This window comes from Rhinolophus hipposideros, assembly GCF_964194185.1.
Source record: "Rhinolophus hipposideros genome assembly, chromosome: 4".
Taxonomy (NCBI): Eukaryota; Metazoa; Chordata; class Mammalia; order Chiroptera; family Rhinolophidae; genus Rhinolophus; species Rhinolophus hipposideros.
This window is the reverse complement of record NC_138050.1, coordinates 22987031-23013604: the sequence shown is the minus strand read 5'-3', so window position 1 is coordinate 23013604 and position 26574 is coordinate 22987031. Positions and strand designations below refer to the sequence as shown.

Sequence of the window (26574 nt, the reverse complement as noted above, 5' to 3'; positions counted from 1 at the left end):
TCAGAATATACATGTAAATGATATGAATCATCACTAGATTATGGAAATGTTGAAAGAAGTAAAAGACAATGAATTGCCAATGCTTGTTGGTTGAGTCATGGAAGAGTTTTACAAAGATTTGCAATACTGTTAACTCCATTCAAGATTTCTTGTAACAAAAGTAATGTTTGCCAAATATTCAATAATCAGAGACAAAAATGGCAATGTGATTTACATTTTGTCATCAATATCACACTGCATACGCATAAGCTAAATTTGAACCTCCGTGGAAAGGAAAATCTTATTTTTGATTTAACTAGATAGCAATGAGAATTTATTTTCAAACTGAAACTTTTCATAATACATATCAATAATAATTTTATACATTTCTTTAATATGAATCAGTGTATAAAACATTTCAATTGTAATTAACAGCATTGTGTAAATTGGCTGTAACAGCAACAAGAAAAAAAACACTTTTTTGCTATTGATAAATTTAGTTGATTTTCAGTTCTTGCAATATCTCTGTGAATTTGGTGTTAATACTTGAGTTGACACAAAAGTTAGTTAAGTTACTTTCCTTGAACAGATGTACTTTTGAAACATAGTTTTGATGATATGATTTTGTTTTAAAGCCAAATCTAATGTTCTAAAAAACATACAAATATTATTGCAGAACTTGAAGGAGACCAATTTTTGATGCCCAATTCAGTTAACAGGAAACTTTTAGGTATGTTTGGAACAACTTGGAAATGTCTTTTTAATACCTTTGATCATGTCATGCAATTTTAAGACCTTTAAAAATTTATATTTTTTAAATTCCTGCTGCTTAGAATCCCTTTATCATGTTCTTGGTGAATTCCTACTAATTTTTCCTATACCTTACTCTTATTTTTTTCTTATTTGATAAGTTCCTTGGTTTTTTTTTAGTGGAAGATTGATTTTCTTCAGTTATAACCACAGTGTCTTCCTTACAGCCCTGTTATTACCCTTATCATACAGTCTTGTTTACAAATCTATTTCCCTACCAGACTGGGAATTCCTTTTAGCCTGCCTGTTCCTTACATTTCTTTACCCATTCCTTATAGAGTGTCTGGCATAGTACCTGGCTCATAGTGTGTATACTAATATTTTTTAAATGTATAAAGGAGGAAAACTTAAAACATGTGATTTTAAAGGGGAGATGAAATAAAGAAAGGGAAAGTTAAAACGTTGAAAGATTGTAAAAATGGTAGGCTGGGTCTCTATGTCAATCTTAGCTTTGTGGAAGAATAATTTAAAATGTTTATCAAAGTTCTGAGGGTAAGTCATATGAAAAAAGAAGAGCTTTTCATTTTTTATTTAATATGAAATAAGGCATTATATAAATTCAAAATATTAATATTGAATCCTTATCATTCTTCACTGACAATTTTATTAACCATCCAGTAGCATAAAATAATTTCAATGCTCACCCATGTATTAAATTACTAGCTATTTCAGCTACTTTTAAATATTTTGAAAAATCCATAGCAGACCTCATGGAAAATATTAAAGAAAAATTATGTCACTAAAACTAATAATATTAAAGAAGCACCTTAAGTCAGGCAAAATGGAAATATATGTTCTCTCTTACCTTATTTTAAGTGGAAATTGATGAAACGAGGCACCGGGTTTCTGATTTTAACTGATTAAAATGATAATAATAAACTATGGATTAAATAAATGTACAACAAACTATTAATATAAAAAAATAGATTTAAGTTCTTAAAATCAACTTCTTTCCTAAGTATTTTTTAAACACTTTTGACTACAAATTAAATGTTGATCATTGCTTGCCATAATGATTGTTTAGAAAATGCTGTTTCAGTATTACTAATGATTTTTATCATTATCATTACTACTTTGATTATTTTCTCAAATATTCAATAATAAATAACATTTATTTTTAACCAAAAATATTTATCAAAATAAGATCAATTTCTTATACATAATATTAAGCAGCAAAACGAAAGCCATTTCTCCTATTTTGACGTTCCTATATAAAGTTGCTCACCTGTCCTTGTTATGAGTACAGTTGACACTTGAACAACATAGGTCTGAACTGTGTGGGTCCACTTATATGCAGGTTTTCTCAATAAATACTGTAACTATATTTTCTCTTAAGATTTTCTTAATAACATTATCTTTCCTCTAGCTTACTTTAGTGTAAGAATACAGTATGTAATACTTATAACATATGAAATATGTGTTAATAAACTATTTATGTGATAAGGCTTCATAGTAGTTAAGTTTTGGGGGAGTCAAAAGTTATACATAGATTTTCAACTGTTCAGGAGGGTTGGCGTCTCTAATATCTGCATTGTTTAAAGGTCAACTGTATATGACTCACTTGATAAGAGTAGAGAACGCTGTAGCTAGATTGCTGTCCTGCTGTATCTAGAGTCACTTATTTTGATTGCTACATTAAAATGACTCTGATTTACCCTCCCTTCTTTTCTGTAGTTGAAGCAGAAACTTCCCCAGAAGCCTGGGGGGAAGCCCAGTAGCTTGGGCCCCACTTGTGCCCACACATAAACCTGCTGGCTGCACTATTCTCAGGGCAAATGCCACTTCCTGCTGAATTTGCTATTGGACATCCACTGACTTTCGTTCCCGAAGGCAGGGAGTCATCATGGTGTATTTCTTCTAATAGTGCTTCTAGAACTTCCAGAATTGGACCTCTGCATTTATCGGGACCGTGTCACCAGTTGCTGTGACCTTTCTTGCTCCTTAGCTGCCATCTGATCATTTTTGGCCCCTGTCTTTTGTAATCATGGGCTTTAACCCCCCCCCCCCCCCCCCCGATGCAGAGAACCAGATAAGGAGCAAACACCAGAGTAACAATGCTGAGGATAGGCAGGAAGAAAAGATAAAAAATAAAAAGGAATTGGCTTGTTCAGAGCAGGGGCAGAAGTTGTTGTGTTGGTTGAATCCCATTCCTCATCTTCATTTTTGGCGGTTCATTTCAACTAACAGCATTTCCCATTTGATGTTAAAGCCTACCCTTTCCCTGTCTCTTTAGTGTGATCTCAGGTGGCATTTGCAAATGTCTTAAATTGCGCATCTGACAGGACAGACTTCACTGCAAGGAGGTGGTTACCATGGTGCTCAAAAGACAGCTTTCAGAGAGAAATGTATCTCCTCCACAAACAGAAATAAAAACTGAAAATAGAGTCTCCAGAAATTGGGGACATAAAGTACAGTATATGTTAGTAAAATGCAAAGTGTAATTTTAGTTTTAAAAACATGCTTATTTTTAAAATCTAATATATTTAATGAATTTAAATTATGACTTTGGCCATTGTGTGAGTCATTCTATTACTCCTATTGCTCATTCTGGTAAGAAAGTCAATATTCTGGCAATCTAATGGGAGCTACTTCATGAAACTCCTCATCTGAGACTCATGGGACTGTCACCACACTCCTCCTAGGTGTCTTCCCACATTAATACTATTTTTAGATCTATGTACCATATGGGAATCAAATTACATAGAGAAATCACAGCATAGGTTCTGGAAGGTTTGAGCTGGGTGAAAATTTTAGACAAAAATCTCAATTTACAGATGAGATAATGAAAGACAAAATAGACATCTGACTCACCTATTCAACCAGATGATTAGAAATAAAACCAGCACTTCCTAATAGATCTCATAGATCTCGTATTTCATTTCTTGCACTTGCTTGAAGATTTCTCACTGCTCGCATCATTACAAGACATCAAGGGCCAGTCTACCAGTGAGGAGGTGTAGCTCTTAAAAATAGGTGATCCTCTACATAGTGCCTTTGAGAACCAAAGTGATATTTCTGCTTCCAAGGCATTCTTTCTTGAAAGGGTTTAAAGGACCTTGGGATGATCATGAATAATCATCTACTGCTTTTCTAAAGGTTTCTGAGCCTTGAAAATTTTACTGTGTTATAAATTATTTTACTCTGTCTGGATATTTCTGCATTTTTATTTGGCAAATACATTGGTATCTTTTTAGGGAGACAGTGCAATGCCTTTACTAGTAACCAGCAACTTGACTGTCTAACTTTGGGAATATATCACATGACTTGTTATAAAAAAGTGTAAGGTGTGGAAAATAGTTATCAGGTAGGTCATTACACTTGGCCATTATAAAACTGTGACTATGTCCTTTAATTTTAATTGGGTTTCAAGTGCTACTGGTGATTCTCTTTTTCCTGTCGACCACAACTACAAATGCTTTCTCTCCTCCTTCAATCTCCACCTCTTGTGCCAGTTACATTTATACGTGTGATGTGGGGAGAGGGGACTGTTGTTGTAAGAAATAAAACTATTTATGGACTCATGGGTAAGTTAAGCCAAATGAAATTTACTGTCTTGATAATCAAAAGCTCCTGCAATTGCCAGAAGGCTAAAGAAACAGACTGGAAATGGACAAGACTAAGGCAGCTCAGGGAACCAGAAAGTAGGAGCTATGGGAATGGTTACTTGGTAGGAACTTGTCAGAGCACATCTCCTGGGAGTGTGTACCCTTACCCTTTCTCTAGTCATCCACTGAGGTTCAAAGGCTCAGCTTAGGACATGTGTCTGCCTCTTGGCTCTAAGGGGTGGTGTGAATCAGGCCCCTTCAGCTCTTGTATTGGAGGCAGGCACCTGGATTTCATGTTGCAGCATGCCTATAAATATGCGGCATAGGTAACGCCACAAAAGGAAATCGAAGTGCTATTAAGAAGTAAGAAAGGGTACAGAGTGGAAAACATCAATTGTTCAGTAGTCCTGCATACTTTCCTTCTAAATCTTTGCAGATGTCCATGCTCCTGGATTAATTAAAAAGATGAATAGCAATTGAAATGAGCTATATATTTTCCTCTTCTCCCATTTCCCATTTATTTCAAAACAAGGGTCCCTAATTTCTAGTCCCATTTACCTTTTCTGGAAATTTCTGTTATCAAGTATACTTTCTTTCTTACATTAATCTCATTATCACTATCTCTTTCCTCTTGACTTTTAAAATTTTCATCTTCTTATTTCCAAATTATTTTTAAAAGCTTGCTGTCAGTATTTCTCTTGCCTTAAAGTACCATCAAATCTCTCCAATTTTTCAGTGAATGTTTCAAAAGTACAATTTATATCCTTTTGCTTTGCTCCTTCAGTAACTGTTCCCTTTTCCTCCCTCTGCACTACAGTCCTGAAACTGTCTTCTCAAGTACCAGAGATCTGTCCCAATGCCAAAGGTCTTTATCCATTGTTACCTTCACTGATCCACACTATTGACCACTTGTCTTTTCTTGAAAACTCTTCCTTTCTTTGGCTTCCCAACCTTATATTCTGTTTTTAAAATGTCTCTGACCTCTTGTTTTCTGTCTCTCTCCTGGAACATTTTGTTTCTCTAACAGATTAGATGTGGGTGTTCATCAATGATACATCATAGACCTGTCATCTCTTCTGTTTCTTTATGCCACAATCTTTACTGACCTGCAGCCACATGAAGACACACTGCTCGGATTCCCTCTCCTGTGAGGAATGTAGTGCTCCATTTTTATCTTATACTTCATTATGCCTCTTTTATAAAAGATGTCTTTTTTTTTTCACTTTTTAGACTAGCTATTAATGTATTTTGCTCTAGTTTTCCTATAGATTGTAATTTTCTAGAGTTTATGGGACCTTTTCATTACTTTTGTGCTATATGACAGATTCTCAGTACGTAATTGTTAAATGAATGAAATAAGTTAATACAGTGGAAATTAGGCATCTTAATAAAAGTCTGTAGGAAAGTGGAGTACAGTAGAAACAAATGTTAATTAAACTTAACTTGGGGCACACTAAAGTTTTATGAACACAAGCACAATAGTTTACTGAGCTATTTGAATTGCAAATATTTGGATGTTTCCGTATTAAGAATCTGTCATAGAAAACAGACTAAGAGATAATGTCATATTATATTATCTCCTTTAAAAATGAAGGATTCACTTTAGGACTGTACAGAAAATAACAGGAGAACATACAATTTTTAACAAAAATTGAATGCCTTTCTTTGGAAAAATGAAATTAATTCACTGACAATTATTAGTCATCTATGAGAAAAACAGGGTTGATCCTTCAAATCTATGATTTGTTGCAATTAATTGCTTCATAATTCAATCTTTTTTTATTAAAACATATTTTCTCATTAATTTTATTAAAGCATATTTCTCATTAATTTTATTAGAATACATTTTCTCATTGTGGAAATTATAATAACTTTACTGAATAGCAAATAAGGTGGGGAGTATATGTATTTTAAAGTTAAACAGCAATCTATTACAACAGAAAATGTGATTAAGTTCTTAATTGTAATTTAAACAATATTTCATATAAAATATTTATGGTGATCAATCATATTTTCTTTTTTTTCTATGCTAGGCAGTTATTTTGCAAACCTGTGGATAAATTTTCAGTAGACAGTAAATTACAAATGACCAATTTAATCAAGGAATATCTTACTATGACATTTAAGCATGAGTATTAGATAAATGAGTGTTTTTATGACTTGCTGGTGTTAACTCATTAAGCTGAGGAAGGCAATTTCCCTTCATTACTCATATGAAAATTAATATGTTACATGTATTCAACTGAGATAGCTAAAACACACACACACACATACACAGACCCAGAAAAACAAAAATTTTAAAAGTATACTTTAATATTTTATCCTTTTTCTTCCCTAAATACCTTAAATAAAGTCAGTAGATATCTACTTATTCAGTAAACAATATCATTTCTTTTTAGCCCTCTATGAGGGTTAGCTAGCATCATTTCTAAACTCAGAGGGCTAAAATTTAATCCATTCTAATAACACTTGTTAGAGGGAACTCTGATGATCACATTCTGGTTTCACAGAAGTGTAAATTTTAGAATCTTATTTTCACAGGAAGATTATACCATCTGTCTACATGTTAATTTATTGCTTCAAATGCATTGAATTTTTTGCCTTTTGTCACATAAATTTTGGTATTGTTTAGGTATTAACCCTTTTACTTCTAAAATATAATTGAAGAACTTTTACTCTAGATACATCAAATAATAAAGCAACTTTGAAGACAAGAGTATTCATTATTATTATATTCACTATAATAGAAGAAATGGGTAACGCTTCTATTTTTCAAAAAAAGTCAAGTAGAGAGAGTTCTATTATTTGAATTTTAGAACTATTTTAGTCTTTCTCTTTGTTTCAGTTTTTTATATACTTTAATTGTATGGCAATTTATTATACCAACTTTATAGGAATGTTTTAATGCTTTCTGGGCCCAAACCAAGATGGCTGATGCCTCAGAGAGAAAGAAATAAATCAAAGAGGCACTTGAAGCCATTTCAAAAAGTGCCTGGACATACAAAATGGTGTGAGTCTGAAGTGGAGTAGTGAGGGAAAGGATGGCAAGTGGAATGGGTGGGGGACACCATAGTGCACAGTGGGGAGTAGAGATGTTGCAGGGCTGTATGGAGCTGAAGGCCACAAGTCCCACACCTGAAGAACGTGCACATCTGTATACTGTAAAAATGAGAGGAGAGGAATATTGATTTAATATTGATTTAACATATTACTTTGACTAATTAAAACAAATTCCAGGAGAAAAAGAAAAACCAGTAGAGGGAACTGAATGAATATGTAGAATCCCTGAGGGTAGCATAACAACAGAAAGATTAAAGGATGTCACAGTGTTAATTTTATTGTAAGGAATTCAGCAAGAAAAAAATAATAAAAGCATAGAGAGATTATGTTTTATAAACCACAATTGTATATGTGTGGCCGAAGCGAGCACAATAAACCATAATTGTAAATCTCAGTGGAAGGCATTAGATATTTTCTCTGAATGCGTATGTCAGGGACAAAAAATGTGTTAGTTGAGCTTCAGTAATGGAGCAATCTATTATTCTTTGGGAATATCTGGAAGAAAAAAAGAATAACACTTTTGATCTGTTTCCACAGCAAAAATTGTGAGTAGATCACAGATATTCATATACAAAATGGTTGGTCACTAGACATTGTACTGGTCTAAGGTTAAAGAGACATCATAAAGTAATACATGCTACACCAAGCCCCTGAACATACAATGATCTTATGTAGGAGAAGTGTAAGGACAGGTACTCCTGGGACAGAACAGGGCTGAAAAAGCCAAAAATATTGGTGTGAGTGGGTTTAGGGAATGGTATCGTTAGTTGCCAATAGAAGTAATGAGGAAAAGAGAGACAAAAATGATGAGCAGGGTAAAAAAAGAGCTTGAGAAACATTCAGAGATGGGTGAAAAGGCAATTACACTTGTTAGCAACATTGAGTTTTTCTTCTGAAGGTAAAAATGCCGATATTTTATCCAAGGCAAAGATAAACTGATCAAGATAAATCATAAGACTGTTTATTATACAAATAAGTAAAGCAGGAGGCAAGAAGAACAGAAGGTGAATGGTTTCAAATAAGCTCTAAAACATGTCTTTAAACATGTCTAAAACATGTCTCTAAAACATGACATTAACATCATCAAGCCAATAAATTATAATAATAGCAACTCACATTTATTGAGCATTTCTTACTTGTTTGTCACAGCTGTTTTGTGTCTTGAATCTTTCTTTCTTTCTTTCTTTCTTTCTTTCTTTCTTTCTTTCTTTCTTTCTTTCTTTCTTTCTTTCTTTCTTTCTTCCTTCCTTCCTTCCTTCCTTCCTTCCTTCCTTCCTTCCTTCCTTCCTTCCTTCCTTCCATCCTTCCTTTCTTTCAATAACCCTTTAGAATAAGCATACTGTTAGCCTGTGTTTCATAGATGAAAACACTGAGGCTGTGAAAAACCAAGGTACTTGTCTAGGATCCAAGGGGGAAGTAACTGGCTCCCATTTGAGCTGTCTAACCATAGGAGCTAGAGCTTAATTACTATAGACAGAAGAAGAAAGGAGAGAAAATCTGCTGAAAGAGCAAGTTTTCAGCCTGAAAAAAAGGTAAAGGAGCAAGCAGTTAGAATAGAAGAGAAATCATGCAGTGAACACAGGACTCCTGTACATTTAGAAGAGAATGTTTCAGGTTTCTAGATAGAATCATGTATCATGTTATAGCAGTTCATAGGGAGAATTGTGAGATTTAGAATGTAAAGTAAAAACTTAAAGTTTTAGTTGCATAAATAAAAATTTCATATACATTGTTTTTTTTTTCTTTTAATAGTCAGTATTTACATTAGTGTCTGTCACATAGTAGGTACCTACTAAAATTTTATTGGAAGCATCAAGAGACAAAAGGAAACATGATAGTTGAATGTTCAATGTCAACAAGGTAGCCTGAGAACCTGAATTAAAAGGATTAGGATAACTTTTTCTCTATGGGAACTCTTATAATGCATTGCTGTTTGATATTTGAGGACGTGAATTAGTTCACTGAAAAAATTGAAAAAATGTTAAGAGTTGTTTCAAGAAAAAATAGACCTCGTGTTTTAAAGTGAAGTTCAGATTCTGTACTCTGGTTGAAGGAAAACACTAATAAACATTTGAGAACAAAGATAATATAAATAAAAGTGTTGTATAGTCTTTAGAATAGTAGCACTAATCATGCTAATTACAGTAGTAATTTAGTTTGTTAATCAATTTGTGAGTAAAAGAAAATAAGTGGTGATAAGCTTTTCATGTAGCTCAAAAATTCAGTGTACAAACTCTGAATTTGGGTTCAAATCTTAGTGCTCAAATTATTAGCTGTGTAACCAGTGGTAACCTTCTTAATGTCTCTGTGAAATTTACTAAAATTTTAATTCCTGAATTCCTAAATTTCTCCAAAAGTGGGGGTAATAATTGCACTTCCATCAAGATTTAGTTAGGAGGATTAAATGAGCTAGAATGTATAATATGTTTAAAACAATGCTTGGCACACATTGTGCTACATTAGTTTTGTTTGAAAATAAATACATATGATGTATTTATAAGTGATTAAAAGAATCTCTCCAGGTGGATGTGCCACCTTTTTCTTTCTTGTTTGTTCTCCACACAGAATCACATTTTTATAAAGAAGAGAGTTTCTACCATTTTGGATCTTGGACAAGTATCTTAGTCTTTCAACGCCTCAATTTCTTGTTTTGTTTTGTTTTGTTTGTTTTATTTTAGTATTCTTGAGTTCTGTTCTGAGATGTGGTTCATTTTTTGGAAATAGTTGGATCGGTTCAGGGCTTCCTTTTACAGTCTGTTAGTTGTGACCAGAGCAGTGTTTGTTTTGTTGAAATTATTTTCATTACTGAGACAAGACTCAGCAGTCTCGTCTGTGCCCTGAGAATCATGAGGTGGTCTACTCCGGTTGGTGGGAACAGTCACCATTTCCAGCTCTGTGTGAGGAACTGGAGCTGTTCCTTCTAGTCTTTTCAGGTGGTCTTTGCCTGACCTTTGGTATTTTCCTCACATGTGTTTGTTGATGAGTACCCTGCTGAATACTCACAGCAGACCCTTTCTGGGTCCCCAGAGTTCTCTCTTTGTTCAGCTCTCTTCTGTCTGGTACTCTGGCCTTTGAACTTGTGCCGTCTAGGTCTCTGTACTCTTGAGTTGAACTCTTCAACCCAAGGAGAGCAGCAGGCCCTGCCTAGGTTTGCTTTCCCTGCATCACTGCCTGGACATTCTCTCAGGTTGGTAGCTGGGCAGTTACAGGGTTCACGTCATTTGTAGCCCATCTCACAGGGGTCTCTGTCTTTTGTTGTTTGATGTCCTTTGTCTTGAAAGCCATTCTTTCACATATGTATTTTGTTGAATCTTTGGTTGTTTCAAGTGTGAGGTTAAATCCAGTCCTACTTAGTCAATCTTGGTCTGAAGTAACAGTTCACACACTAGTCATTCATTAAAACTTTGCTCCCTCTTAAGTCCTATGATTTTTACTTGTCTGAGTTCTTATTGGAATCAGATAAAAAAACAAACAAACAAAAAAAAAACAAAAAAAACAAGTTCTTTATGAAACTTAGGCTCTGACTTTACTCATCTTTAAGTTCAAGAGGCTTCATATAATTTCTGGATGACACACACTGTCTTCATATCCTTCTTATTTTCTTTCCTTTTTCTGTTTCCTTTATTGGTTTGTCTTTTATTTTTTCTGAGGAACTGATTATCTCAGTGTCTTTAACCTGGAGATATTTATCTTCTGCTAACTTGTGCTGACACAAACATGTTTCCAAAATATGTGATTCTTTTATAATCAAAATTAGTTCGTCAGAACTTTGTTTAGCAACATTTTCGGTTAACCTGGCCAAGTCAGAAATACGCTTTCTCTGTGATTTATCTTATTTCTCCTTTTATGGGAGATCCTTTGTTTGCTAACTTATTAGCTTGTTTAGGTCATTTGGTAGCTTGCATTCAGTTTCAAGGTAAAGTGGGTATCTACAGTTCAAACTAATGTGGACCAGTTATAAAATAGATTGTATAAATACCCTTTGATAGTGAAAGAGTTAAGAGTGTTCAGGTGTACAACAATTGTTTGAACTTGCTAAGAAGGCTTAAAATTTTTATTTTTGGTAACTGAGTGATATTAATATCATAATATCTTTACACAAAAGTACTGCTGAGAAATCAGATCTCAGAGTCATGTGAGTTCTCAAGTTGCCACACTCATATTTGTTGGGTATTGTTCTTTCCTTTTTTTTAAAAAAAATCCTTTACAACATAACCCCTTACATAAAAGCATAGAGTGGTTCTGCTGCCTTACAAAGAATTAGATTAATTAGATTAATTCTTTGTAAGGAGCAATGAAGATTTCCTGATTTTCTTCTTGATCACATTGTTTCTGTGGTTTTGCAAAGCTGAGAAAAACAAACAACAAAAAAAGAACTTATTTGATTTCCCAATTATTGTCTGATTTATGCTGCATTATTATTTAAAACTTCTTTAATATTGTGGTAAACTACAACTCAAGTTTGTAATTAAGATCAGGTAAAAAGGGGAAAAAAATAAAAAGCTTCTTTTGTTAATATTTTCTGATAAACTTAGCTCCAGGATATTTTTATTAAATAATCCTTTTTGATACTGTGCCAAAAAGCCTCATTTCAATAACATTTGAGAGTTGAATTAAATTAATCACTGTAAATATGTATTAGTTATTAAAGATAGAAGTGGTAAGTTAGTCTTAAAGTGCTTTAATCCCTTTGAACCAAAGTGATTTGAACATTTTTCCTTGAATTATAAATAATGGGGGAAAATAAGGCAAGATAACAGTGGCACTCAATTATCTCCATAGTTTTCTACAACCAGACTTTGGTTAAGCATGATGTATCCTAAAGAGTTGAGAAGAAATGTAATGCCAGCAATAACTGGATAGCCCATTTGGTCACAATGTTTATTGAATATTGATCCAGACACTTGGCTAGACATTTATAATCCATTGTTTTAGACGAGGCTATATACCGTTTTTGATTTCTGCCTTGCTGTAAGAACGTGGAATATTTTATTTGATTAGTATTTCCATAGTTTCATTAAACCGTCAAGATTTTTTCTTCATGTTTTCCTGAGAGCATAAATGATCTTTCCTTTTTATATTTTAAAGACAGCCAAATATTAAATAAGTAGGAAAGCACCTTAAATGTTATGTAATTCATGCTCTGAAATTATTGTACACACTCCACTCCTTAAGTTTAAAAAAATAAATCTAAGTGTGTTTTCAGATTTGAGCATAGAAACACTTATTATTAATATGAACTTTCAGATGAAAGGGTATGGAGTAAAGACATTACACGACACAGTAAATAATGTTTCACTTATTCCTTGTTGTCTCTAACAAAGTGCAAATTAGAGCTAGAACGAAGGTTACTCTGTGACCTGAATGAACATAAATTTTTAAAAACTATCTTTATTCCCTTTCATTGTCTTTGGCCTCTGTACCATTATACTTCCCAGTGGTCTGCCCATCTCTTTCATTACTACATTTAAATATCGGTCTTCCAAAAGTTTGTTTTTTTCATTATCTTTTCTCTTGATATTTTTTCCTCTAGGTTCTCATGAATTTCCGCTTATTTATGCATTCATTCCAAACTGATTGAGTATCTATTCTGTCCCAGGAATAATAGCAAATGCTAAGAATATGAATTTTACCTCCTGGTCTTGTCCTTTAATATCTAATAAGATGACTAGAGCTCCCATTTCAGGTACTGTGGGCATTCAACACCCTCACCTTGGAGTTTGCTTTCTTGCAATTGTTTCTTATTCTAAATTCCTGCTCTAATTGTTTTTTTTTTTTTTAATTAAAGTTTATTGGGAGATGGTCTGTTGGTCTTTTGATATCCAGTCACTTCCCAAGACTGCTTTGATCCATGTAGCTCTACTCTGTGTGGCCATTGTCCTCTTTTTTGATTATTAAGGCACTGTTGTGTACAGCAGATTTTACTGAGAGCCAAAGGTTAATGAAGGAAATTATTGCTCAATACAGAATAGAAAATTATTTAAATTTGTTAGTAAACTGAAAACCAAACAAAATCTTGAATTTGAATGAAATTTCCAAATATGTGAACTGGACTTGCAAACCACACTTCTTTGTATCTTTTGCTACCTGTGTTTGTAGGTGCAGCAAACTGCCGTCCATCTGAAAGTATGTCTCATGTTTTCCCCTCCTTCCTCCAAAGCCACTACATCCATCATCTCTGTCTTACACCAAATAGAGGTACCTGTCCCTCTTCAGTGTAACCTGAATATCATGCTCTCACATTGCATGTCAAGAGGGTTTGTATGTTCAGTTGGAGACTGCAGCCTCCAGAAAACAAAGGGGCAGAGAAAAGGAGAAAATGGGCTGCAGTAATGCACTGCATCCGAGGAGGAATATTTCTAGTAACAAAAAATTGTTGAAAGTATGATGAGAGAAAGAGCACCTACATGACCACGTGACAGGGATATTAGTTTTACACACACACTCCTTTCATGTACTGTATTATAAAAATGGATAGCGGGGTATCCAAAATTCCACCCCAGTCAGATTGTTGTTGCTATTCAGCATGCATCTCCCAGACTGTACCTCCTGCCTGACTCCCAGAGCCACCTTCATCTCGTCCTGAGTGCTGTTAGGATAGCAAAGCTATTAGGTTGGTGCAAAAGTAATTACGGTTTAAAAAGTTAAAAACAATTGCAAAAACTGCAATTGCTTTTGCATCAACCTAATAGCATATCCTAAATCAAATTTCCTCATCCCAAACTTGTTTCTGTTCTTGTTTCATGCTGACAGCCCTTAATCATTAACATCTGTATCTCCTCCCTTCCCATTGTCCTCATATTTATATTTTTGTTTTCCTGAACTTTTTGAATCTGCATTTTTAGAAAATGTTCCAATTCATTCTCTCTCCTGAATTCCAGTTGTTAGCCCCTTGGGGTTCTAATTTAGTTCCCCGTTATGTCCCATGGAGGGTATTGTATTAAATTTTTTACTAATTGTCCTGTCTCTATTCGTCCCTTTTATAGTAGAAGCTTTCTAAAGTAGAGTGTAGAAGCATGCTTCTCTCCTGATTGAAATCCTTCAGGATTGTTTTCTTTCGCACTGAATAAAGTGTCTGTCTCTCTCTTCAGATCTTTATTCAGTAGATTTGTCTTCTTAGATTTGTCTCTTATTTTTAATAGGAGTACTTGAGGGTGGATACTAACTTTTTATTGATTTATTTACATGTTTCACTCCTTCTAGACTCACCCAGTCACTTCTCTCTTCCTGGTTTTGCTCACGCTATTCCTTCATTCTGGAACACTACGCCTTGCTTTATTCCCATAGTCTGCTCAGCCACATATGTCCAAATGCATCCCATTCTTCTGGACGTAAGCCTGACGGCATCTCTTCCCAGAAATCTTCTAATAGGGCTCGTATTTCTTTTCTCAGAATACATTTAACACATTATCTGTACTTATGTATCACTGTGATTCTGTTTTATTATAAATGTTTGTGTCCTCTCTTTCTTACCAGACTCTGACTTACTTAGGGCAGAAAAAGTGCTTATATATAAATTGCAATGTCTAATTATTTAAAAAGTTATGAAATTGGAAAATATCAAAGATGAAGATAGTTATCAAGTGATAATTCTTAATGCCATGCCACTATTATTTTAATCTCTTTGTCAATGAAACCATGTTTGTATTTATCAGAGAAGGCTAGCCTATGCTGCAGTAACAAATTAACTCACAAATCTTAGCGGCTTAACATGTATCAATGGATTGTTTTTGTCGCTGCCACAGGTCTTCTGATGTGGATCTCAGGAGAACCCTGTCCTGCACAGTTACTCAGGACACTGGGCCAGTGAAGACACAACATCTGTAAATTTGCATTAACCAAAAAAGGAAGCACATTCATAATTTTCATGTCTATATCCAGGCTGTTGCTTAAAAGAGACACATGTGCTCTGTTCACAGTCAGTTACTGGAATTAGTCACAAGGTCCCATCCAACTGAAAAGGGGCTGGATATAGAATTGGGCAGAATATGAATATTTGGTTTGCTGCCTTTAACACCCTTTCTACCAGGTTAGTTATTGCTTACTACCTTGTACTTATAAACAGGAAATTTGTTTACACTATGAAACTATAACTAATTATATAATTAATTACCAATTTTGAAATTAGTACATTTTATACAAGGAACAATATTTCATACAGTTCAATACCATCTCCTTGTTAATAAATCAGTTGAACGACAAAAAAATCTAAAATTAAAATTGAGAAGTTTATCACTTTTTCTTATATGAATCTGAGTTGTATGTATTTATTTTCTTATCAGTTTCTTACTTGGGTACTTTTTATTTATATACAGATAACTAAACCCCCAAAATTATTGTAATATCTCCTTAGCCTAATAATAACAATATTTATCAAGTTTTATGTTTATTAATAAATAACAGTATTTATTGCTGTGTACTAGAAACATGTGGCAAGAGCATTGTACATATTATCTCCTGAAAGTTTTAGAACATATTTTCATTTTATATGTAAGGGAATGGAAGCTAAGAAAGGATGATAACTTTCCAAAAATCCACAGGTAGTGTAAGGTAAAACCAGTTACATCTGACTCTAGTCTCGAAGTGACGATATGTTGTCAGGTAGAATGCTAGACGTCCTAATTGTAACTGACTTTGCCTTTTAACCTTCAGAATTTTGTGTAACATATTTGATTTTAAGAACTGTAAAATAGATAGTTTTAGAAATTACATATAAAGTGAGAAGGAAGGTTTAAGTCTTTCCAATTAAGAACTTATTCATCCGATGAGTCCCAAAGACATCAAATAATTTTAATTCACTGGCTTTCAGGGATGACAATGGAAATGTATTCATGTGGGAAAAGGCTTTTCATTAAGGGTTGCTACCTTTGCAACTAGGAAGGCCAGACAACTACAAAACAGGCTGTAGTAAAAAGTTAGACATTATTGCAAATGTTCAAGGAAACACTGTTTCAACATTAGGATGCTTAATGCTTAGAATCATTAGGTTATAGCCCTGGTGTTTTGGCAACTATTCAAGATGAGCTTTCTTGCCAACTAACAATGAAAAAGAGCTGGGGATGAGGGTAAGGGGATAGGAAAAAGGGAAATGAAGATGTGATCTTGAGAGAGAATTAAAGATTTTAATATTTTATTTGTAGAAGACTCTTCTTGGTTAGAAAAATATTGAGCTTCTTAAGGAGTTTGTCTTAATCAGCATATGTGTATGTAGAAATCTTGTTTTTAGACTGAAAGAAAGGTGGGCCATCCAGTGGGTGGTTTACAACGAAACCCTATCGCAGTGAAGTATGGAGTTCATTTATTAGAATGTGTATTAGAGCGTGCTATTTCTTTTCTCTATCAAGTCAAAATACTTCCTACTTCTAACTGAGTACTATTTTGGTTTAGTAACTATTTGCATTGTATCTTTTTCTATATGTTCTAGTGTGCTTTTAAGATAAAAAGGGAAATTCATTGCTTGCTGGCTTTCACTTATATAGCTTTTACTGGCAACAAAAATATTGTTTCTTTTTGAGCTCAAAATGAAGCTGTGTAAATCGAATGCATTGAACTTACCTTCATTCTCTCATATTTAGATTAAGTCACATTAGGCACTCATAGTTATGAGATTGAATCAGCACATAGTAGCTTTATATATTAGTATTAAAGCACTTAAGATAGTTGCTGTATATGTGAGATTATTTGAATTTAGTATTCTGTACCTCAATTTCTTGATACTTTGTGCAATATCTTATTATATGGGCTTTTGAATTGTAATGCATTATAGAAGAATCAATCAGAGTAGGAGACCTTAATACATCCATTTCTTTAATCACTTAAGAAAAAAATCATATTTTATGAACACTGAAAGTTGTAAATATAGTAACCAGTTATTTGCTGTATGATCCTTTTCTTTGGGAAATTAAAAAAAAATGATTTAGTTGATATTTAAATAATCCAGAGTGCCTTACATAAAGACCTTACAAAAATGTACACAACGCTCGGAGGGTTTTCGTATATTCATTTGTAGGAGGAAGAGGTAAAAGGTCCAAAGCTTTTATCAGATTATCAATAAAGCCCGGGACACACAAAAATTGGGAAATTATTGAAATAATAGTTTTATTTTGTTGTTAAATATAAGGTGAACTGGAATAAATGACTTAAAAGCAAAATTGACAGCAGACACACAATATTATGGAATATTAGGATTTGAAAAGGGTACTGTGTTAGTTTGTTTGAGCTGCTATTAACAAATGACCATAGACTGTGTGTCTTAAACAGCAAACATTTGTTTTTCTACAGTTCTTGAAGCTGGAAATTCAAGATCATAGCCTCAGCAGAGTCAGTGTCTGGTGAGAGACTGCTTCCTGGAGAGCAGGAATCTCTCTAGCGTCTCTTTCATAAGGACCCTAATCCCATCTTGAGGCCCCATCCTCATAATTAATGACTTTTTAAAGGCCCCACCTCCTAACACCATCACTTGGAGTGTTAGGTTTCAATATATGGATTTGAGGAGCACAAACAGAGGTTCAGTCCACTGCAGTACTTCAAAAAATATTTCATGTAGGAAGTGTGCTACGAACTTGAGGTTGGTGAATATTTGGAAAAGTAAAATGGAAGGAAGGGCATTTCACATCCAGAGAAGAGCTTGAACACTTATAGGGTGTATTTTGGGGACAGCATATTATTTGATTTGTCCTACTATGGAGTATAAGAAAGGGTGAAGTGCAACACATATTGGACAGGTAGCTTGGAGCCAGACTCATGAATTCAATCATTTAAATAATGGAGAGAATGTCAGTGTGTTTTAGAATAGGAATAATGTGATACAATCTCTGCTATGAGGATTGTCTTGACAATTTTAGAAACGGGAGCTTTCGAAACATAGAAATTAATTGGGATTTTACTGTACTGATCAAGGCAAGGATTACAGAAAGTGGAAATTGTGGGACTAGAAAGGTCTAAATTATTACAGAAATTTCAACAAAAAGGAATCATCACCACACTGGTTGAGGAAGAGGGTAATCTGAACTGGAACCTGCATATTAGTTCCATGTTCTTTGTTTTGAGGGGATTTAAATGTAGTTTAACTCACTTGTGAATATGAGTTTATAAGCATAATAATAGCTCTATACATATATAGATGATTGTTTACATTGTTAGGAGAACATTTAATTTGAATGAGAAGTTACTAATCAAGGTATCATTTACTCAGTAATTTAAGATGATTTATTATTGGATTCCATATCTGTTGGTAAAATACTGAGGTAAATTCTGGGAATGTCATTACTTACCCTGTAAGTAAAATATTTATATTAGAAATGAATAATGTGGAATACATGTCATCGACAATAGGAACTTATGCGTGAGATATAGGATTTGGTCTTGTCTTGATTTGTCCATTATTTTGGTCTTGTCTGGATTTGTCCATTTAGGTTTTATATGCCAACAATTACACACTTTTTGCTGAGGAGCCCTTGAAGATATAATCCTATATCTCATTTGAATAGACCCACCACTAGAAAAGAGCATTTTAAGGGTATACCCATATTTTTGGCAATTAACTAAGAAAATGTTCTTAATTGACTTTTATTACAAAAAAATTGCCTCTTCCTTTTTTGGTGTTGTTATTGAGTATAAAGCAATAGTTCAAGATACCACTACTATTAAAGTTGTTAGTTGAGTTTAGCAAAAGAAGACGACTGAATTAAGCTGTGTAAAGCAAGAGCAAACACAAGCATTATATAATATATAATAAGACCCTTTTTTCCAGCTGTTATATATGGAAAAGATGAAAGAGCTTAAGGTAATTTATACCTACACCTATCTTCATAAGAAAGCTCTGTACAGAGAAAATTCAAAAACAAATTCAATAAAAGATAGATTAAAATAATAAAAAATAAACTCAATACACTGAGCCCAGAGACACTTACAAAATCTTGACAGTGATAAGAAAATCAGACATAAGTATTAAAAAGAAAATTAAGAAGAATTGAATGAATCGTAAGTTAATTTGAAATAATATGGCTCTTGTGCAAGCTATAAGACTTCTCTAAGCACCATTCATGATCTGAATGATCATGGAAAATCATCAACAATAATCGCTGAGAACTTCTTGAGTTCTAATAAGAATGTAAAGAATAAAGAATGTAAAGAAGAACAAACATGAAATAGGTCTATGCATGAGAATGTGTATTGGCAGTCAGTGTGGAGAAAGAAAATTGTTGGCATATGAAACCTAAATGGACAAATCAAGACAAGACCATAAGACATAAAAATTAAAGGGCACTTCACATTTTCTTTGTTTTGTACAGTGAAGAGGGAAAATATTGCCATTGTGAAGTAGATTTGAGATGGCTCAGCTTTGTGGTGGGAGAGTTTTGAAATACTGGCTGTATTGCCTACTAACCTTGGGAGTTCCTGATCTCTGTGATTGAGGTGAATGAGATTTAGACTCATATAATTATGTTTTTCATGTTAAGGAAAAATTAGTCTGACAATTGTTCAAGACTATTACAACAGTGTTCAAGATTATTGCAATAATGGTCAAGACTATCACAATAGAGAGGGATTGGGTTCAAGTGAGAGTACAGCAAAGACTGCTGGGGATCTATAGCCAAGGAGCAGAGTGAGAGGGTCAATGGATAGAAAATTACTTAAGAGGAGACATAAGGGTAGGAGATTCTTGCCAGACTGGCCTAATGGAATTCTTACTAAAGATTTGTACATCACAGAAAGTGGAGGTTGGGGGGAATGAGGAACTTGATCAGACGTCAAGTGTGATCAGATACCATGAATGAGGAAATCTCTCTAAACAGGGATCTCTCTTAAAACTGGACCAAACAGATCTAGGACATGGCCCAAGGATGAAGCCTAGTTGAAAGGAGGGCACAGTGGAGCCTGTCTAAAGTTTAATCAAGCTGAGTCTTTGTCAATTATGAATGTATCCGGTCACCTTTTACAGATGAAATTGCTTCTTAGCAATCATCCAAACAAGCACTGGTTATATAATTTGCAGGCCTCAGTGCCAAACTGAAACTGTTCTGGTGTGGTCAGAGCTCTTAGGAATGAACATACCAGGGTGTGGACTGGTAACCAGGGACTGTGACTTGCAGGGTCTACCATGGAGCCAGAGCAGATGCTGGAGGAACAGGCACACATTGCAGAAAATCCTCACCCTGAGTACAGCCTCACACGTGACATCAAGAGGATAGTAGAGAATGAGATTAATGCAGCAAGGTCACCAAAACAGAAGATCTGCAGTCTGCTAATTCTTGCCTACCTGGATCAGACAGCTGTGCCATCTTATCACAAGGACTTGCTGTGCTTTCAAGGAAAGACCACCTAATCCCATTGAATTTCTAGCATCAAATGTTTAAAAAGAAAAAGGCACAGTTTGAAGATCAAAACTGACTTATTAGAAAGAACACAAAAATTAAGTGGCTACACTTAATTACTCAATTAAGAGACAGCTTCATTGACATGACTTCCCCCGTTTTGGAAGTATAGGAACCTTCAGAATAAACGACTTATTTTTGGAATTACAGAAGACAACGTATTTCCCTTATTTTGATTTAATCACCATACTTATTTAATGAGTGTTCTGTGCAATTTTTTTTCCTCAGATTGTGTTTAACTTTGTTTTTAAAATGATCTTCAAAATAAACTGTTAAAATTAGAAATAAAAAGTAGCTTCAGTTTATTCCCTTTTCTTCAGAATTCATCATGATTACCTGGAATTTCTGTGATAGGTTTACAAGGTGTTCCCAATGGGAGAAACCGGTGAAAGAATACACAAGAACTTTCTGTATTATTTCCTACAACTCTATGTGGATCTACGATTATCTCAAAAAAAAGAAGGTTAAATTAGAAAAAGAAAATTTCTAGATAGCTACAGCAGAACATAAAACCAAGTGCTGAGCTCCTTAGGGCACGGATGGCCCATGTGACTCCACTTGTCCATCCATGAAGCTGACCTGGGTCCCAATTTCGTTAGAGTAGGTTCTGTGGTTCAGTTACCTGCCAAAGTCTTGAATTAAAAAAAAAAGAAAAAAAAGTGTATTCAAACAGACTCAGTAGGATTAAGTTAATTTTGTGAGGGTCATTCAACATTCCAGTGACAGAATTAGGATTACAAATGAGATGTTCCTACCTAGTGGGCTTTCCAACGCATCCTCCAAGGCTCTGGAGAGGCTGCCTCTCCAGTTGGGATCCAGATGTAGCTTTAGCACTTTCTGTGGCAGAAAAAAAAATAAAAAAAGCACAAAAGAGAAAAAGAGAGACATTTATATTGAAGAAACCAAAGTTGTTTGTTAATTCTTCTCTGCTTTTAGGTGAAATTATTGTTACGCTCTGTATTTTGTTACATGTATTACGTCTAGGAAATTCTACTTGTCATTTTTGGCACACAAATATTTTTCCTAGCTTTCATGAGTATAGAGAGATTGACTTGTTTATTTTATAGAGTCAGAGATTGAAAGAGTTCCTACTTGAAGTTTGAGACATATATATATATATATATATATATATATATATATATATATATATATATATATATATATAAGATATATATGTATATACAAACAGAGGGTGCCAAAAAATGTATACACATTTTAAGAAAGGAAAACTGTATTAAAATTGAAATGCTCAATATATACCGATAATTCAAAAGATGAATACAAGTCACATTTGACTTCTGCAATTTTAGGAGGTGCTCAAAGTGGTTACCATCAGTGTCCAGACACTTCTGATAATGGAGAACTACCGTTTGAGCAACGCTGACCAATGTATCCATATGCATTTTTTGGCACCCCCAGTATATGTGTGTGTATATCTGTGTGTGCATAGATACTTATATATGATGTAAAGAATAGTCACATAACTAGTAATTTCAAATCAAAGACAAATTTTGCATTGTTTAATATAACATTTTTATTATAATTACATAAGCAAAAATTGGGGATTAAGGAAAGTCCTTTTTTGCAAAAAATGAATAATTCACATTCCTATTAAAGCATCAATTAAACTATGATGATAATTCTTAGTATTTTAAAGTAAGTGTGAGATGTAGCATCATGGTAGTAAAAGCTGGGCATAGAAATATAAAGAACTATGTTTATTCTTTTTTCCCCATTTTATTGAGCTAGAGTTGGCATACATCACTGTAGAAGTTTAAGACAGACAGCATGATGGTGTGATTTATATATGTTGTGAAATGATTACCACAATAGGTTCAGCTAACATCCATCTTCTCATACAGATATGTTTATTCTTTTTATGGCCCCTTAACATGTAATGTTGGTGAGCATCAAATACCTCACCAATGAAAAAATGTTTGATAACAGTATCTACCCTTTCCACATCACATTGGGTCTCTGTGAAGATCAAACTCAATCACTTACTGCCATTAAAATCTATAATGTAATACATATACTTTTAAATAGCATTTAAAATTTAAATTATCTTACATAATTTAATTTTAAATGTGCCTTTGAAGAATCTTTTAAATTTAGGAAACCTTGGAAACATTATCTTTCAAAAGAATTCTGTACAAAATATTGCTATTGCCTTTGAGAAACAAAGGTATTTTTCCAGAATTTTCTCAGATGTTTTACATATGCAAAACCAAAAAGAACTAAATTCCAATTTCTAGAACTGAGTATGAATGACTATGTATATATCATATTATAAAATAATGCATTTTTAAGTAAAATATTATTTTGGCTACATGTATATTCATGAGCAAGCACTCTGTGTTATCTTAAAGCAATAAAATTAACTGGGTGTTTTTTTAAATGATATCTTGAATAACAAATGTGGAAACTACAAAACGTGGATTTTGTATGCAATGTGAGTTTATATTGTGCATTCTATTTTTGCATTTTCCAGAATCAGTAGAAAACTTGCTAATCTGTATGTGACTGTTAAAAACATCAGCTTTTTATCTCAGTTTTCTAAAATGGCTAGTTTGTTTTCTTGTGCTCTCACATAGTTATAATTGAGTATATATATGAAAGATTATTCCTTCTCTTGAAAATATTTTAGATGATTGAACGTGTTGGCAATGACGCATTGCAGAGGTGTGCTGGCCCTTTAATGCTCTGTTTCTGTTGTCATGGAAATAAGATTTTCAAGTAGGTTTATCAGCTCTGCTTTGCTTTTTATAGATTCTCTATCATTTTAAGTTGGTTTTGGACAAACATCTTTATCCTTTAAATAAAACACCAATCTTACCATTTCTCAATGTTTTTACCAATACAATTTCTTAAAAATCTGGGGTGGGAGGGAGAATTAGATTTTCCAGGAGTGTACATTATATATAGATACTCAGCTCCTGGCTCTAAAAGGTAGGATTTTTTCTTTTTAAATAATAATAGAAAACATAAAATCAGGATTCAATTCCAATTCCAAGCCTTTAAAATGTATATCACATTATTATTAGTTGTATGAGTACAATTTATATAGGAAAAAATTTCAAAACATGAACAGAATCATCTAACTACTCATGTTGTTCATTCAAATCCCTAACCTTGGTCTACATTTCCTTCATGATTCATCACCCACTTACCTCTAGAATTCATTACTACAGAAAGATTTGTTGGATTTGAATAAAGGTTCTGCCACTAACTAGCTCTGTGACCTTGCATAATTCTTACAGCTATCTCTTTCTCAATTTCTTTAGCTGTAAAATTGGATTAATAACAGAATTATTGTGATTATTAACTGTTTGAATATATGTAGAGCAATTAGAACAGTAACTTTAGCCAAATAAGTGCTTTGCTTCTGCCATTATTGTCTTTCACCATCTCTACCACACTCCTGTTCATTCTTCAACCACAGCAAACCTTTGCTGCTTATGACTTTAGCCTCTAGATTTATCATTGAGTTATCAATGGCATCCTGTTTTCTCTCTCACAATACCTGAGACTGTACTTCCTTGACACTTATAAAAACCTGATACTGTACTTCCTTGACACTTATAAAATTTAGAAATTAAATATTTTATTTTATTAGTAGTTTATACTCTATCTTTCCACTTGTGAAAGGATTCAATATGCATTTGTTGAAGTATCAAATAATGGAGAAAATTCACTTAAACTGGCCAGATATTTCCCAATTTCCTAAGTCACTAAGTAGATATTTTAAAGATAGAAATGATTCCTAAATTTTGAAATGAGGACTTTTCCTATGTTCCAGAGAATTTATCATGGCTTAGGTTTATTATTACTTATGAGAAAAATCTCTTATATTCTAGAGGGAGTTGTAGCTGCTTTCCAATATCCATCACCAAATCTAGCACAATGTTCTCCCTGTTGTACTGGAGAGGATTATTTCTTCTTGATGAATCAACCTAAAGAATCTGAGTATTATTACTTTACATGTATAAGAAATTTCATTCAGATGGCTCTAGTTTAAACATGATTTAAAAAAATAAATAAATAAATAAACATGATTTACATTGCTTTCTCTTTTTAGGATTTATAATTTTAAATGACATTCTTAAAAGAGATCTGATATATTTTTATTAGTTAGGGTCCTCTCCAACTTATTCAGATAAAGCGTATTCTTTGATGGCAGTAGAGACATGAAACTCTTTGGAGTTAGAAGAAATGAACAAGCTAAATTGAAATCAACAATGATTAATAGCTTCAAGCTATAAAGTATGGTACTGAAAAACTGTTGTTCAAGCCCGGTCTGTTTCTACAGTGAAAATGTTTAGATGTACCCGCTATTTTATTGAAGTGCCTGTTTCTGTTCAAATCATTTGCCTATTTATTTTTTAATCATTCATGTTTGTTTTCTTAACTTTGAGTTGAAAGAGTTCTTTATGTATTCTGGACACAAGTTCAGTATCTAATAATGCAAGCATTGCTCTCCATCTATGACTGCCTTTACTTCTTTTCTTAACAGTGTTTTTCGAAAGGAAATGTTTTAACTTTTGATGAAGTCAAAATGATTTTCTTCCAGTTTATCATTTGTGTTTTGTTTTGCTTATTTTTCATGGAAAGTTTCTTTTTTATTTTAATATAGTAGAATATTTTTCTTTTTCATTGCATCTGGAACAGTAGTCATAGTGCCCTTACCCAGACTATGAGAGAATTCATCTATGTTTACTTCTAACACTTGTGTGATTTTATTTATTTGTTTTCTTCTGATTCATTTAGAGTTAATTGCAGTGTATGCTGTGAGGTGTGGATTGCACTTATCTTTTGAAATGGCTATCTCATAACAATACCAGCTATTTAAAAGTCCAGCCTTTTTAGGAGCCTATTTACTTGAATAACCTTAAGTAAAACATACTAGCAAAATTTGATTTATTCCTGAAGACGGACATGGTATCACATGTAAATTCACAATTTACTTCTTAGAAACACCATATTCTTTACTCACATCAAGTTTACCTAATGGCCAGGAAGGAGTAATAGACTAAATGGGAATAGGGATGTAGTAACGAAGTTTAATTAAATCTGTTTATAATCAGCCCTGCTTCGTTGGAGTAGATTGCTGATTCTGTTGCAGGGAACTAGCATTTAGTGACATAGACAGGAAAGTCGTGACTTCCTTATTTAAGACAGTAGCATTTCATGTGAGCAAGTATGATTTTATTTCTCTTTTTGTTTTTTTCTGAACAAATGGAAATGTGAGTTTTCATTTCCAGAGGTAAAGAGCATTATGAGAGGACCAGATTTTTTTCCAGGGTGGGCAGGGCTTTAGGTGAAGGAAGAGCAGACAAGGTTCAGTTTTGGAAAGATGCCTGTGGAATACCACTTAGATCTCTCTGGGAGACAGTTGGATCTGTGGGTCAACTTCAAAAGGGTTATTTCCTCAAATGATAGAGGAGACATGTTTCACAAATCACAGCAGTCTTTGGGCTAGGTTACAAATTAACGTTTATCTGCAGTTCATGGTACCTTTCAAGTTCAAACTTACTTTCTGAAGCTTGGATGATAATATGATGCTTATTTCTATTTTTCTATGGGAGAAATGGAATAATTTCAAATTGAATGGGAAATTCTCCTATGTAGGTTAAGAATTGCTTTACTTTTTCTCTCAACCCCTTATCTTGGAAAACACAAGCACGACTGATGATTTAATCATGATGAGTCATTATTAGAAGAGGGTGTGTGTGGTTTAGCTGACACCCATTAAATGGCTATTCTTTGCAAGGTGCTGTGCTAGGTGCTTTGTGGAATGAAAAAAT

At 33.6% G+C, this 26574-nt stretch overlaps 1 protein-coding gene and 1 pseudogene across 2 annotated transcripts in view; both read left to right on the top strand.

The window, feature by feature from the left end:
- The window catches only part of GPM6A (glycoprotein M6A), a 238695-nt gene that overhangs the window by 65943 nt on the left and 146178 nt on the right, over window positions 1-26574 (top strand). The window lies entirely within an intron of this gene.
- On the top strand, window positions 20497-20786 carry LOC308496671 (protein dpy-30 homolog; annotated as a pseudogene). Its single transcript has one exon. The product of its transcript is annotated as a protein dpy-30 homolog (transcript).